This window comes from Erigeron canadensis, chromosome 1 (assembly GCF_010389155.1).
Source record: "Erigeron canadensis isolate Cc75 chromosome 1, C_canadensis_v1, whole genome shotgun sequence".
Lineage (NCBI taxonomy): Eukaryota > Viridiplantae > Streptophyta > Magnoliopsida > Asterales > Asteraceae > Erigeron > Erigeron canadensis.
The window spans coordinates 55,496,776-55,514,484 of record NC_057761.1 but is presented as its reverse complement, the minus strand read 5'-3'; the positions used below and the strand labels follow the sequence as shown (position 1 = coordinate 55,514,484).

Genomic DNA, 17,709 nt, shown 5'->3' with positions numbered 1-17,709 from the left:
TTGTTTTCAAAGATGTTTGTCATAAGGTAGATTCAAATCTCTACTTCTTTTCAAAAATTAAATTTAACATCACCATCATAATTTAGTTGTGAAGCTCAAAATTATGTTATAGGTCATGCAGAAGTTCGACGATTTATCTGTCATTCTGAAATGAAATACGTACTATACAACTATTATGCCAAACAACCCTCGGCACAGCTGTTTCCATCTGATGAGACATGGAAACGTGTAGCAAAAGTTCTTGTTGACGCTGTCTATGCTTCAGGATATGATTATAAATATGACTATATTGGTCCTTTTGACCCATGTTTAGCTGATCTAGAAGATGGATTCGACCTGATTGACGTAAAGAAGGTACATCCCCCTTTAACAAAATCTTGGTTTTTCACACTTTTTTTTCTCGTTTTTATTTATTTATCTTTTTATATAAATATATTAAAGATTTCGCGTCATTTGTATGCTTGCATATTTTGTTGAAATTGTTTTTGATTTTTTATGGTAACTTAAGTGTGATACAAAGGACTCTAAAACTTAATAGAATATTAAGGTGTGATTGTATTATGTTAAATTTGATGTAAAATACTTTAAAACTCAATATATACTAGAAGGGACGCATTGTGGTTATTAATGTAAAATTAATTGATGTAAAAGGGGCTGGTCTAGGTATTTTAAGGGTTGAGGGGTGATATTGTAAAATTATTCTATTAAGGGTATCATAGATATATTATTTGGAAATATTTAAATTAATGAATAAAGGAGAATGGTAGTTTGGGGTTAATTAAGTTTTTTTTTGACAAATTTTGAAGGATCATATGCTTTATAATGTAGGATATATTTTATATAGATAGATAGATAGATATGGATATAGATATGGATTAGTGGTATGTGATTGATGGTATAATGTTTTGAGATAATTGTTGTCAAAGATTGAAAAGTTGGAAAACAAACAGTTTTTGTGTTTGAAAAAAGAATCGTACATCGCCCCTCACTCATAAACAACCAACATCACCCTAGATTGTTGACAACACAACTGGTAGAACTGTAATGAGAATGCATTATTTTTTAATTATTTAATTCATATGCATCATTTAAGTGTTCTTTTCTCTAGGTTTCTGGTGGTACCATGGATGACTCCTTTTTTGTAGAAGGTATCACGTTTAAACTACAAGTTGATGATCCTGAGAAGCTGGATGTGGTGAAGGATCCAAAGATTCTGCTTTTAAACATCAAATCCCAAAAAAAAGATTTTAGGTATATATAGTTTATATTAGTTTGTCTTGCTTAGTTGCTTATTAGATTTTTTTCATGGGATCTTGACACTTTATCCTTTGTATTAACAGAGTTAGCTTAAATGATATACTAGATACTTGTCATCCCAACATCGTTTTGTCATGTCAAGCTATTGAGGAGTCTGCAAAAAAAGGTGGTTAACATTGGTTCTTTGATGTCAATGAAACTCATTCTTATATTTAACTTTTGTATCTTTTTTTTATCATCAGGTATTGACAGAGCGATGTATTTATTTTGCTGATCTAGTACCCGAAGATGATCTAGTTCGTGTTTCAGCTGCAACTTTTGCTTCAACATGCAATCTTATAAATCTACCAGAGAGAGTAATCCCCTTCTACTTTTAAATTAAACTATATGTTTATTGATATTCTTAGTATTTGCATGTTTTTGTTTAACTTATCAAAAATATACAATGTACTTTTAGTTCTTGGAAAGGCTTGTAGGGACTTGCAAGTGTTTTGAGCATAAGAAATTTAGGGCGCGTTTGTTTCGTGGAATGTTTTTGGAAGGAATGGAATCTTTCAAAGGAATTGGAATCTGAAGGAATGGAATTTGACGGAATGTTTTTGATTTTTTGAAGATTCAAGTGAGGGACGGAATGAGATTCCTTCCCCCATCCCCAAGGAATGGAGATTCCATCAAATGAGGGAATGTTAACATTCCAACGGAATGTGATTCCTTCGTCTTTAACCAACCAAACACACTAAGGAATGGAATTCAATTCCAATTCCATCATATTCCATCAAATTCTGTGAACCAAACGCAACCTTAAAAATGAAGTGTTTGGCATACTTAGTGGATGTCCTAAAGGCAAGGCAACCACTATTGTTCTTTGTGGAGAAGATGAGGTTCTTTCCATAAACTATTCTTAAAGAAAAATCAGTATACTGGTTTTTGATCTAGAGTATTCATCACGTTTTCCAAAAAGAACTGCTTTATACCAAATTAATGTGGAATTAATATTGATTATGTAATCTTGATTTTATAATAGCTTGTTGAAGAAGCAGAGGAGTATTTTCTTGATATGATCCCGGGGGTGAGGGATGAAATGAATAAAAACTCATTTGTTGTTGGTGGTCCTGGATTATATGTGTACGTTATATACTTATTAGAAAGTGATTGCAAACACGCTATGTTTATGGTTTAATGATTCTATTACTATTATTATTATTTATTATTATTATTATTATTATTTTTTTATTATTATTATTATTATTATTATTATTATTATTATTGCAGGACAAAATAATCAAGCGTGTACGCAAAGAGGCAAAACGTGCAGAAGGCGTACGCGCACAACTAATTATAGAAGCATTTGCCAAAGCAATTCTGGTAGGTTTTTTCAGATTTTTTAAGTTGGGTTTATTTTTCCAGGACCTGAGAAATTAATACGTTTTTTTTTTGTGTGTGGTCCTAATTATTGTTCATTGTGAATGGAACCAATTTAATATGATGCCTGTATGTTGAACACAGGTTGTTTCAGATAAAACATATTGTAATGCAGTTAACAACTCAAGTCAGGAAAATGCAGTTGCTCTTGGTATGTCTTGTGCACTGCTACTTGTCTAATTTTTTTAATTTATTCATTTAGTTATAACCAATTAGATGCCTCAACTTATATAGAACTTGCTGATGCATAAGTATGCATTAATGTTATATACCAAATATCATTATTAATAGAATATTTAATATTTTTGTAAAGAATTAGAATTTAAAGTTTCGCAACTTATCAAAAGTCAATTTAATTTTTAATGCGTGACTTAACCGATCAAAATTGTGCGAAGTGTATTTTTGATGCATAAATAGCCTACTTAATCATTGTTATAATACAATGTTTTAACCATGTATTCTTTTAGCCAATTTTATTGTGCGTATCGGTATCTTACTTGCTTGTGATAGATTACACCCAAATTTGATCCAATTTTTAGGATAAGTGGCCAGATACATTTTATCTTCCATACTAAGGTTTTGTGAATGTCTTCACGTGTCACTTATGTTGTGATATGTTATAAACAGGTGAGGGTGACACTGTTAAGGGTTTGGAGCCATCATCTGTAAAGGTAATACTTGTTGTATATGTTTTTTTTCTTTGTTAATGTTGGGGATTTTGCTTACTTGGTGATCATTAATACAGAGTTCTACCATTTATATTGTTGTTCATGGCGTCTGCTGTCGCTTATCATCTCTCAATTAGGTAATGCAACTTTTGGTATTTTGACTTGTCTGTTTATTTTCAAACTTTAATAATATGCATTGATGGTATATCATTTATATGAGCTCGGTATATACCTATGAAAATAAGATGTAATACGATTTGGTTAAAAGATTTAAGTAAAAAAAAAAAGAAGTCGAATTCAATGTGCAAGGGAATACATAAATCTTACATTGCTTCAAAAAAATCCGTTTTCTACCTGAACATGTTATCCAACTCGTCTATTATCACCACCTTTAAGTTTTGGTACCAACTGTTTGAATTGTAGATGATGGAGCGACAAGTTCATAACGGAAGACAACGAGAAATGGGAAAAGATGCTGAGCTATTTTGAAGATACTACCGTGAAACCGTGACAATGTTTATGTGCTTATAACTAGTATTTATCATGTTGACTTTGACTAATTATCTACTTAATCACTTCCTTGTGAAGCACAATTGGTTATATACTGCTCCCAAAGCCCCTTATTATGTAGTCATCTTTATCTAGATATGCAGTATTTACCTTTTGAAACATTTTGTGGGTTTTGTGAATCTTGTATGCTGTCGGTGAACAAAAACTGGTTTCTACCCAACTCGACCCAAAACCGAACCGGTTTTTGGTCAACGGAACCAAAATCAGGCTTAACCCAACCCGACCCGGTTATTGACCGGGTTTGACTTTGTTTTTTTGACCAAAAACCGAACCCGACCCGAACTCAACCATGTAGTTTGTCCCGCATATATAGAATTATACGAACAGAGCAAGTCAATCTTACTTTTGCTGCCAAACATATATCAGAACTACAATGCTCAATTAAAATACTAGCAACACCAATACTATCATGCCGCATGAAGTAGCTATATTTGCAAGATCAGTTTCGTATTGTATTGGTATCAAGGAGGTACAGCAATTTTTGACCAAAAGACTTTTGACCGGGTAGAAAAGATATATTTTCGAGCCTGAACATATGAGCAACCTTCTATCTGGCCTCTTTAGGCTCAGCTAACAGATCCTAGGGTAGCAGGGATAATATAAAATCTATAACTAAAGGGAAATACATCAAATGGGTCAGCTGGGCAACGGGTCAAAAGTCACCTAAAAGTGTATATTTATAGCATACAACCTGCTACATCGCTTATATTAAATAACTATAGTATAAATGCAGATATATTCATTTTATATAACAAGATTCAACACATACTGGGTATGATATACCTTTACTATTACCTAAGCCTTTCTGCAGAGTATTTACATGAAACTTTTTTTTAACACTTTCTTAGCAAGGAGCCTTCTTGGAAGCAGCCTTTCACTACCTTTGGGCAGAGTATGACTAACTACAACTTACCTCCTCAATAATACTTCCACAATCCACATATATGTGGAATTAGATATTTTTGTTTTTGATGTACTAGGAATGTACAGGATTTTCAGCCAACCCAATCACACCAAGAATGTTCCCCCATAACCGAAATTGTTTTGACCTACTGGACCCACCCATTTATTTTACCTTTAGTGTCTTATGTACATATCCGTTTTGACAGTCTCCATTCTAACAAATCAAAAGTAAGGCACAATACACAAACATACACATATGTTCATAGATTAAGATGACCTCAAACCTGAAGCATCTGCATCAACTTAGGGTGCTGTTCTAGAAGCTGGACAAGTTTTTCCCGGTCCCCTGGCAGGTCCTACAAATAAGAAGCACATGTTATAAGTAAAGAGATGAGAGGAAAAGACCAACAGATAGCATTAGATATAAGTTGCACTTTTAGCTGCATATCAAAAAAAAAAAAAAGAACACTGCAAGTTTTTTCATTCAGATTGGTCATTCATGCACAAGCTAGCCTTTACTTGTATTTGTGGAATGACACTGTTTGCAGCAGAAAAATAAATGGATGGCTCAAATAGACTAGAAATGATAACTTCCATTCACTTGTGAATTGTTCCATTCCAGTGATCTTTTACCTCAAACAGGTAAGTTTTCATAAAAGACAGCTAAAAACGCAGACAAAAGTGCAGTTAAAAGTCACCCATATTATTAATGCATAAAACCTCCTACATCTTTATTATATTGAAAAGTTAAATTATCATTAAGATCGTATAACCTCGATAACCATTATGACATAATTAAAAAAGTTAAACTTTTTGAAAAAGGTGTTTTTGGTTCAACGAAACCAGCCTAACATAATGTGTACAGCAAAAAACCATCTTGACCCAAAACCCCCGAGTTTGCCACCTCTTTATAAAACATTCACGTTGTAGTGAAATATATGCTATAGGGTGCCTCAAAACAAAAGAGCTAAAGTGCATGAAATAAAATACCTGAATAGCTTCGGGGGAACTGAAAATATGCTGCAGTGACAATGCACTAGCATCTTGCTGTTGAAAATTGCTACTATGCCCTTGTTGATGCAGAGCATGTGCTTGAGGATCCACCCGTGCTGCTGCTGCTGGAGTTGTTGCTGTTGATGAGTATGACAAAAGTTCTCTTGTTGCATCGTCTGATAATATACATTAGATGGTTGCACCATTGGCAATTGTTGTACTTGCATTTGAACAGAAGCAGCCATAGTTTGATCTGACTGTGATGAAGCTGGAACCGGTGGTCTTAGATGCTGTGGTGGCGGCTGGGGTGGCCGAGGGAGTTGTGGTGGTTGCAATGGCTGCAGCTGAGTAATTGGCTGTAAAGAAGAAAAGCCAATTGGAAAAGTTTGCGAAAGAGACGCTTGGTGTTCTCCTTGATTTCCATAAGGATTGTAAACAGGTCTGTTATAAATCATTGGTGGCATCATATACAATGGCGGTAGAGGATAAGAAAGAATTGCCATATTTGAAGAAGCAAAATATGCGTCAACTCTGAAGATCCAATATTGGATTGATTATATGCTGAAGATGGAGGTGTAGATGTTCTTAAAGATGATAATGAAGACGCTGCAGTATAAGGTGGCGGAGTAGGTGGAAGAGGGGGTTGAGGCCTCATGACCCACTGGAAGAAGCATTTTGTCGTCCTAGCATATTCAGAGTGGACCTGCTAAAATTTATAAAAATATCTCTTTAGCAACCAGTATTTGAGAATAGTTATCAACAGGTCTATTTGGGTTATGTTTAATATATAACGAGTAACATATAATGAAAAAGGTCAAAGCATCAGATGGGTTGAAAGTTGCCTTAAAACCAAACATATAAAAAAACAAGTCAAAGCATCAGATTGGTTGAAAGTTGCCTTAAAACCAAATCCCTAAATCATTTTATTCAACGAGCATGGTACCCGCGTGTTGCGGCGGATACCGTAGACAGGACATCTCAAGTCGTGACTATCAAAAATAGTGTAAGTAGGCAATCCACATACAAAAAAAACTTTGGTGATAAATCCACATACAAAATGAATAAGGATAAGTTATGAATCAACCTTGGGTGATAAAATGAATGTACCTAAGCATAAAATGAATCAACCTTGGGTGATAAAATGAGTGTACCTAAGCATAAAATGAATCAACCTTGGGTGATAAATCGACATAAAAAAAGAGCTTATAGAGAATTTAAGAACACATGAAGTTAAGAAAAAGAAAGATTATTCGCAGCCTTCTTTTCTTGATTTGTTAGCAGCTGCTGATCAAGAACTAAAACACGGTTTTTAACGTTCACCGACAGTTGTCCTTCCTGTAATTAACAAACACGAAAAATGTATAAACATTCAAAATTCAGCAGTTAAAATTTATCAGTATCCTCTAATGGTCGTCCACATCAAAACTGAAATGATTCAGGAAATTCAACAGTTACTATTGTGTCATACTTGGAATCTTTTTTTTTTTTCACTTCTAAACCCAACTAAAATTACATATTCGATCGTGTTAAAACAGAAAACCATTCAAGAGTCAAGACTCATGTTTAGTATATCTATGTACGTAGCTATTTTGATATTAGGCCAATTTAGTATTTTGATAATTGATACATATTTTGAAGATTGTCTCAATTCAACAAAACAGGCATGTGTTCGCCACATACATTCTTTTTTGCCCATTCTTCTGGTAAAGAACATTGCTTTAAAGCCCCTTATTATGTAGTCATCTTTATCTAGATATGCAGTATTTACCTTTTGAAGCATTTTGTGGGTTTTGTGAATCTTGTATGCTGTCGGTAGAGGTAAACAAAAAATGGTTTCTACCCGACCCGAAACTGAACCGATTTTTTTGTCAACGGAACCAAAATCAGGTTTGACCCAACCCGACCCGGTTATTGACCAGATTTAACTCTGTTTTTTTTACCAAAAACCGGACCCGACCCGAACTCAACCCAGTCTCTAATTGAAAATATAAACCAAAAACCAAAACCGGTTTGTAACCGCCGGGTTGGGTCAAACCGAACCGGTTTGGGTCAAACCTGGTTGTTGACCAGTTTCAGGATCGGGTTCGTTTTCGGGTAGATACGGAGGTGGAGGTCGTGGTGGATATCATAGCAATAGTCTTTCCACTCGACATAACAGTCGTCATTATCGGGAAAGGACGTGAAGTCGATGATGTTTTCGTGACGCTTAATAGAACCGTCGCTAAAGACCTGAATAATGGCTAGAAAGTCTTCCACAACAAAAGGTAGAGAACCCATTAATTATTTTTATTTGTGTTTATTAATTTAATTAAGATATATATTGAAGGGTTACATTAAGAGGGTACGTATATTTATAGATCGAAGTAGGAAATGAGACGTCGAATTGAAGTGAGTTAGAGAGTGATTGAAGGTTTAGACGGCTGTTTTTTCCATTTTATGGAGTCAATATATATTCTGAATAGCTCTAAAATAAAGGAACATAACACACAAATATTAGTTTGTTTGATTTTATAATGCATGTACATTACCATAGTTCTCTTTTGTTTATTTAGAATTGAGATCTTCAGAAGTTAATCTAACTTTATAGGTAAAATTATACCAACTTTATCTAAATATCAAGTTTTAATCTTGATCATTAAATTTAACCCAATGGTTAAATTTGATCTAATTTTACTAATAAAATTGGTTTAGAGGATTCTAAATTTCTAATCCGTCTATTTATGTTCGATAAGGTTCAGTAGTTTATTAATCAACGTTTGAAAAACTTGTCGTATGCGATTATGTTCATTATTTCGAAAATAAATTTGCGTTATTTTTATTCAGTTTGTTTAGAGCTTATACAACAGGATTAGAGTATTTGGGGATTGCTCATTTTGGTCGTCCCAGTGGATAGATGGATTCCAACTTGTTCCGTCATTTTCCAAAATAAGAAAGTTCAGAAAAAAAATTGCATTAAAAGAATAAAGAAATATGTAACCCGGGAAGCATACATAACAAAGGGAAAAAAAACTCGAACACAAAAACATACTTGAGAAAGGAGTTTATATTAAATATTACTTAGATAAAAATAGTTAGAAGTCCAAAATTAGAAAAACATAATCGAACAGAAATAATAAAACAAAACAAATAAGAAAATCATGAAGGGTGAAAAAATAGTTCATAATAATTGTTAGTTAAAGTGAAAACAAAAGTTACGAATTACAGTATAAAACATCGGTGAGTAAAATGTGACAAAAGAGCTAACATTGAAAAGATGTAAAACATCTGAATGGGTTGACGTTAACCCACCATCAAATGTATAAAAAAGTCGAAATTATGAAAGAAGACAAATGTATTTTAATGGATTGGAATTATATATGGCAAGGCCCAAATTCTAAAACCAAAAGTCTAAAAATCAGACAAGCCAAAACTATGAAGCAGCCCACCACTGGTGGGTTAACGTCAAGCATGAAATAGGTTACGCACTTACGCGCATCACCAACTGAACCGATTGAACATTTATTACTCGTATTTATTTATCTATATGTATAAACCTTTATAAAGGGTATTGAAATTAAGAAATTAAGCATAATTCCACTTCCCAAAATACCCCTCCCTATGCATAAAATCTATCTTTTCCATTCTGTCAATCTGTCTAATTACCCATCGCTCCACCGCCTCCCTCCATCACCCATCGACCTTCCATCAGATCTCCACTGCCGCCCTCCATCATCTCCATTGCTGCCCTCCATCTCCACCGCCGCCCTTCATCACAATTCACAACCGTCACCATCTTTTTTCTCGGCGGTCGACCACCGCATATCGTTCCCTTTTTTCATCGGGGAAACTCCATCATCCATTTCTCATCATCCGATTTGTTGATTAAAAATATGGGTTATAAACATGTTATTCGATACACAAGTTTATATATATACATGATTACATCCATATATCCTATCAAATATTTGATTATTTTATGATTTTGCTATTTTTAAAATTTAAGAGTTTTATCCGATTCAAGTGTGGAATGAAATAAGGAGCGATCTTGAGCGGATATGGTGTAGCATCGACCAGACCCTACGGTATATTATTTTTTACTAATTTTGGTGATTTTATATATTAAAAATTACATTACAAGATATATATACACTAATGTAGACGACTAGATGGATCATCACTTGTATAAAACAGGATTGGCTAATTAGGTTACAAATGAATTCAATAAATCTAACATCAAAGGTCAATGTACTTACGGGTATAAAGCAAATATATAGGATACTACTCAGTATTTGATTTTTGCGGTCTTATTTTTATACTTTTTAAATGTTGATGGACAGGTACAAGATAGATGTATCAGGATGAGCGTTGGTGGATAAGTGAAAAAATGAAGGTACGTTGTATATCATCCCACGGTTCTACACTTTCTTCAGGGGAGGGTTGGCGTGGATCAAGCATATTTAGGATGTTCATGAGACAGACAAATGTAAATTACTTAATTTGCGGTGAAGTGGGGAACAATCACACTTCCAACTAGCCGAAAAGGAGACAAATGTAAATTACTTAATTTGCGGTGAAGTGGGGGAACAATCACACTTCCAACGAGCCGAAAATGATCAATATGTGTGTATATGTATGCATGAAGTACTATTTGGTCACACTTCATATTATTGTTATTTGGATGCCACTTATCGTTCTTTTACATGTTGTTATGCAGTCAAGACTGGTCGACCTAAATGCTGAGTTATGAAGCAGTTCGATCTTGGATCCAGAGACGATGCAAAGGTATTTGCTATTTCAGTTATCTATGTTTCCAGTTTTGAAACATTATCTGTTTATACCTTTTAAAGTGATCTGTTTAGTGGGTATGCTATGATCACACATGATGGATGCTTCTCTGAAACTAATAGAAACAACAGTCATAGTGTCGTACCTTATCCCCCTTATGGGACAACATATCCAAACTAATGTTGGATGAGTGTGATTTGTGATAAACTGTTTGTTTAGTAAGGAATAGGAATTTTTACCTATTAGCTTTATTTCTTCGGTTGATTTTGTATACTATGTGAAGACCTACTTTTAAGTTTTTGTATGAAATGCTCTTTAGATAGAAACTGGTGAGAACACATGATGCTGTTGTCGGGCTTCCCACCGAAGTTTTAATCAAGTCACCTAAACAAATTGGTTAAATAATGATGTTTAATAAAACTAAAAAAGCTTTTCGTAACATGAAGCGTGGCAATTTTATCTACCCGGTAGTTTACCTTGGATGTACTAAGAACTAATGGTATGTACATGTCTGCTTGGTAAGGAATAATTTTTTTAGTTATTGCCAAGATAAAGTTCAAGGCCCTTAAGATACAAAGCTGTCTGACTATATTTTCTTTGATGTCTAGATACAATTATTGCAAGATAAAGTTCCAGGCCCTTAAGTTACAAAGCTGGCTGACTATATTTTCTTCCATGTCAAGATACAATATCCTTTAGCTTTATGGAATAACTATTTGTAACTGTTTGCAGCTTAAATCTCCATTGCTTTTTCACATTGTCGGAACTAGCCCCGTTTCCGAAAACATTGGACGACATGTACACCTATAGTTTATCTGGCTTCATGATCATGGACGGTTCTACAATGAGGGTAGTGGAGGCAACTGCCCCCATTCCATTTTTGATACAATGTAATTTTTTAGAGGTATATTTGAAATAAATAAATAAATATTACAACAAATGTCATTGTCGTTGTCATAAGTTTCTTCTTTCGAAGTACATTACTTATGTTAGAAACATTATTTTTGAGATAAATTCTCTATTGGTAGAGAAAAAATCTTGAGTTTTAATTTTTAATAAAGTTGAAAAAGGAGTTTGAAAAAGGGTGAAGATTCTCTTAAGTTAAAGGTTACTTGAAGGGTAAAATTGAAAGCTAAATTGTACATCATGGCTCCAAAATTGCAAAGACCAATATTTATGTAAAAGATAGATATTTCCATAACTGACACTCACCTGTGCTAAACTCGGTCTTCTCAACTCCGATCATTAACGAAATTCTTTTAGGAGTCCATTTTTTTCTAATTACGGGTGAGGGTCCATTTTTTTTAAACCCCCCCCCCCCCCCCCCGAAGATGGATTTTATATATAATAAATGACTTTTAAATTTGGCCGCTCACAAAAAATATACTGGCTCCGTCCCTGTTCATGATAGTGAGGTATATTATTTTTTATTTTTTGGTTTTGTTACTAAATTCTTGCATGCACATCACTTGAAATTTAAGTTTACGTTTTGCAAGTTTTATTTACCAAATTTGTACCATGTTTTTATAAGTTTTCATACTTTTCTTAATCACCAAGTTAAGATGTATGGACCTGTGGGACTGTAGGTTCATGTTTGTAGATTTCTCAAGCTTACAAATGCTCACAATTTAACTTCATGTTGTTATCTCCTTTAAAAAGATTAGTTAACAGATATATATTTATCTTTAACTTTTGATTTGTTAACGAATTGGAACTAGCGCAGTTGTCCGGCAATGCGGCGGTGGTAGTGGCGAAGGCGATATGGCGGTGGCCATCGCGAGTGGTCTAGATAATTGATGTAAATGTAATTTTTATATATTTTAAAAATAAGGGGGTCATTAATTTTTATATGCGTTGAAGTAAAGATATACATAGATTTGTCTATCTATTTTTATGTTTCAGGATAGTAAAGATGCTCACCATGTAAAAACTTATGAGATTCTTTGAATGATAAGGACTTTCTTGAAGGTGTCACCATGTAAGTTGTATGCCAAGGATTTGCAGATATGATTATGAGTGTAGCCAAGGCGTCAACTCAGTGGTTATATTAAGTCATATATCATATCATGGGTATAGTTATTGTGAGTATTTAAATAAAGTATGTTTCTTTACGGATTATTCCTGTTTATTTTGTTTGGTCTTGATATATAATGGTAATTTTTACGGTTTGGTTTGCAATTATTTTCGTCGTCTCATCTCGCATGCTTTGTATTGTAATCACCGTTTAGCCGCCGTAACGTGCGGGCACCATGCTAGTTTGCTATAATGTTTATGGGAATTTCTACAATGTGCCCATTAGGCACAGGATCTATGAATTAATTTCTATACGTTTCCTAATCTTCACATTTAATGAGCACTAGTATTTCCATTGTATCCTTGTCTTTTATTTGCTATCCTTTTTTTTTTTTTTTTTTTTTTGTACGTATGAAATATCCTTTATTTAATGCTTATATTCTCAATTATATATAACTCAATTTTATGGAGTATGGAAATTTCAACTAACAAGTTCGTCAACTCCCATTGATTTTTTTTAATCAATCTTTATATTAATTTTATGTATATTCTGTCAACTCCCATTATTACTCAAATATTACACTTGATTTGTTGTAATCAACTTTTAGTAATTACAAATATCATTTTAAATATTCCAGTATTTTATTTTAAAAATTTAGATTGCATTATGATCTTTAATTTTGTTTCTTACATTATTCCCTCCAAAATTTTCCACTTCTTTTCCCAATTATAAACGAGTATAGTGCCCGCGCGTTGCGGCGGCTAGAAGGTGATGCCAATATAAAAGGGAGACAGTGGTGAAGATCGAGGGAGGCGGTGGAGAAGGAGGGTGGCGGCGGACGGTGATAGAAAGTCGATGAGAGTGTGTAATGATTAGGGGGAATGGGAAAATGAGGGTATATAAGGGTTTTATGCTTAAAAAGGAGTATTTTGGGAAGAAAAAAAAGTGTTGGATTTTAAGAAATCCAATACTCTCTATAAGGGAGTATAGATTAACGAACATAATGCACAAATATGACAAATAAAACACAAGTACTTTTGTTTCTGTCGAGTTCTTTTACTTTAAAAAAAAAAAATAAACATAATGCACAAACAATTTTCCTTTGATTTGAATGAAATTCCGGTAAATGATGAAAATATTACAAACGTTAGTCAAGAAAAAACCTTTTTTGATGAAGGTTCAAAGAAAGTTAATGAACCTTTTGTAGGTCAATGTTTTCTTAGCGAATAAGAAGCTTTTGTTTTTTATCAAAATTTTGCAAAAAGTAATGGATTTTCAATACGGAAAGGAAGGTTTGCCAACAAAAATGGAGAAAAAAAACGATGAGATTTCTTTTGTCACCGACAAGGAAAACCGGACGTTAAATTGGTAGATCATTCAAAAATACAAAGACATCGGATTTCTACAAGGTGTCAATATAAGGCTTTTATGAGAATAACGTTGAGGCGAGCAAATGAAATCTTTCCAAATGAGTGGCACATTACAAGCTTGATTTTAGACCATAATCATGAATTGTTATCTCCACAAGAGGTACGTTTTCTTCCATCTTATCGAAGTATTACACAAGAAGATCAGCAACGTATAGTCATGCTTAAAGAATGTGGTTTGTCAGTGAAACAAATTATGCGTGTCATGGAGGTTGAAAAAAATATACAACATGGCCAACTTGATTTTTTGAGTAAGGATGTTCATAATTTTTTTGGTAAGCTTCGTCAAATGCATTCCCAAAATGATGCAAAAGATCTTTTGGAATTTTGCCAAAAAAGCAAGAGCGAAAATCCTAATATTTAATATGCATTCACAATTGATGGCGAAAGCAAGTTAAAACATATATTTTGGTCCCCCGTTCATTGTTTTGAGTTATATCAAAAATATGGAGATGTTGTAGCATTCGATACTACATACAAAGTGAATTCTTATGACATGTCTTTTGGAATCTTTGTTGGTATTGACAATCATGGAAGAACCATACTATTTGGATGTGCACTCTTACGTGATGAGAAAAAAAGAAACATTTAGATGGCTTTTAGAGGTAATAAAAGTTTTGTTGTATTTATTTATATCTTGTTATTTTTTTATATTACATATTTTTTGGATATAAAATTTTTTATATTTAAACAGTTAGTTTAAAAATTATAAACAATTTCTTGTACGAGGACACTACTAGAAACAGGGCTATTCTTGACGCGCAATGCGCGTCATAAAAAGGTCAGATGATGCATAAAAGCGCGTCAAGGTAGGACCAGTCATAAATTTTCATGACCCGCATTTGGGCGTCATCCTTTTATGACGCTCGGTTCATGACAAAAGTTTTTAAACGCCGTTAGGCAAAAGTTTTTGAAAATCCAGATTTTAAAATGACAGGTGTTACAATGACCCTCGGTTTATGACTCTTTTCTGACGTGCGTTTTTGCGTGTCATAACTTAATTTTTTTTTTTTAAATAATTTTTTTCATTTCCTAATTTTTTATTAAATGAGAATTAAAAACCTGATAATACAAAATTAAAAACACAAATATCAAAATAACGCATTTGATATATATATATATATATATATATAACAATGTGGCTAATTCATTATTCAATGGAACAATTGAACAAGCCGCCGAGGAAAGAACCATCAAAATTTAAATGTGGAAGCAACATCTAAAGGCGGAAGTTGAATACTAAACGCATACTAGATAAATCATACACATGTTTTTCTAAAATATCCCTCGTCCCCTACTGGATCCAGTGCCATGACCCCGACCATGAAAGTCAACTCCTCTTGGAGCACCTCTACCACGAAAGAAGGTGGCACGTCCAGTTCCTCGTCCACGTTCAGCTCCACGCCCACCACCACGTGCACCAGCAGCCCCCCTGTTTAAATCAGAGTTAAAAAAACACCAACGTAGACACCACATATACAAATAACTTGATAAAGTAGAAATCCAATACCTTTCTTAACCCTAACGAACTTTCCAGAATGTAAACGATGCACATGCCTCACTGCAATCCCAACATTCCCTGTTCACCAGCCGGAACTTTCCAGAATGTGAACGGCTTACATGCCTCACTGTATATAAATGATCAATATGTCAAAAACTATAGCAATATTCAAGACAAAAATGACTAACTTTAATAATGGACGAAAAGAAAACAGTTTAGACTAGTCCATTTCATTCATCCAATTTCCTTAACATAGATGAGGTTAATTTTCCTATTCAAACATGAATTTTGGAATTAATCTGAAACAGAAACCGCCAAACTATTTACTCGAGATTATAATACTCACTACACCAAATATCGTAAAAAGCTATCAGATGCACTTCACTTAGATATAAATTCCGTTTCAATTCTGATTGAACTAACCTAATCGCTGTAACACAGTACTATAATCTCGAGAGTTAAAAATAAAACTAAATACATGATGGCGGACCAGTGTCACTACATAAAAGTAATATAGCACACGTTCAAATTTATAGCATATGAGATGAGTGGCCTTGGTTGCTATAAGTGGTTTTGAAAATTGTGCATCCATCCGTTCAACCATGATCTAAAATATAAAGCATAATAGAACATTCATTATATATGACCATTTATCTTGTTTGATAAAAATGTTTGCAATTATAAATGGCAGATTGAAAATAAGCAAACCATATCGCGTTGATATCCTGTTAAACACATAACTAGTGACTTTGCGCCTGGAATGCCGTTTAAATCTCTAACTGGTCTGTACATTATCTGTTAGAGATGCAATAGAAAAATATCATAACCAGCTATATACTCGTAGGCTGTACAATTTAACACAATTTCAAAACAGAGAACAATCGCAGCAAAAGTAGGCAGTTTTTACGTTATAACAACACTAAGAACAAACAATGCGTACTTACCGAAGTTACATCAACAAGAAATCCATGATCTAAGCAGACATCAACCCATAAAGCAAGAACTACTATCTTTCCATCTCGTCTAGCAGCAACACATATAGGATCATCCTACAGACAAGACGCCCAATTATATTCAAATACGATCATTACAGTAAAATAATAAAAATACACTCGTACGTATACAAGTACCAACACCCAACCGGAATAAAGCAACTCTTGCCGGATCTTCGACTTGTTTACAATTTTCTAGCAAATATATATTTCTTACGAACTTCGACTTGTTTTTGTATACGCTCATACTCTTGCCGGATCTTCTTTTTCTCGACCTTCACTAATTGCAACTTCTCAATGATGAATTCCTGTCGACAAACTAAATCCGTAAACAAACCAACAGATTGCGATCTTATCTCATCATCATCATATACATATACATATATATACACATATAACACAAACGTAACCACTAGCAGAATCTACAATTGAAATTAACTATAAACGAATATAAAAACAATATTTCACTAATTGCACACACATATATATTAAATTTAAATTGTTTGATTTTTTGTATAAACCGATCCATTATCAGTCCTCCAAGTAGTTAAGAAACCCTAAATAGAAAATCATCATAGATCAATAAAATAAGAATAATTACTAGAAAAAAAACGAAATTGAAATAGCAAAAAAAGATTGTGAATAATTACTTCTTCAGCGGAAACGGAGATCTCGTTGGCTTTTTCCTCGGCTTCTTGGCGGATGAATCTAACCATCTGATGAATCTAACCAATAAGAATAATGATCCTCACTCCAAATCTTTAACTTCTCATCATTAGTATACACCTTCAACCAATAAAAATAATAAAACTGATGTGTGAAATCGAGTTTAATAATTTATAACAAGATCTACCGCTTACTGACTACCACACACTTATGGGCAGTGTACCCGTTCGCATGTAATATAGTTAATTGGTAAGACCAGGATCGAACACAAGGACTGAATGTTGTACTTAAGGTTGTAAAAATGTAAATCAAGAGAAAGTTTGGTTTGTGCCCGAGTTGTCACTTTGCGTTTCAGAAAGCTAATGAATCAACAAGTAAAATAAACTAAATACTCAACCGATGTCAATCGAGAGTATGCGAAAATAGTTTGAGTTGTAACAAATAATTAAAAAGCCATCTATGTCGAATCCGCTACACAAGAAGTTTAGGTTGCATATGGTTTAAGCTCACAATTCAATAATGTTGGTGACAA

General features: G+C 33.7%; 1 long non-coding RNA gene across 3 annotated transcripts; it reads right to left on the bottom strand.

The window, feature by feature from the left end:
- Positions 1 to 15,200: 15,200 nt before the first annotated feature.
- LOC122585987 lies at positions 15,201 to 17,292 on the bottom strand. Of its 3 annotated transcripts, none has more exons than XR_006321842.1 (6): positions 17,162 to 17,292; positions 16,650 to 16,819; positions 16,464 to 16,568; positions 16,228 to 16,314; positions 15,529 to 15,646; positions 15,201 to 15,450 (listed from the first exon to the last, which is right to left on the bottom strand). It is a non-coding gene; the product is annotated as an uncharacterized LOC122585987 (long non-coding RNA). The 3 variants fall into 3 exon arrangements; XR_006321844.1 differs by having other exon boundaries at positions 16,261 to 16,314; XR_006321843.1 differs by having other exon boundaries at positions 16,661 to 16,819.
- Between the last annotated feature and the right edge of the window lie 417 nt (positions 17,293 to 17,709).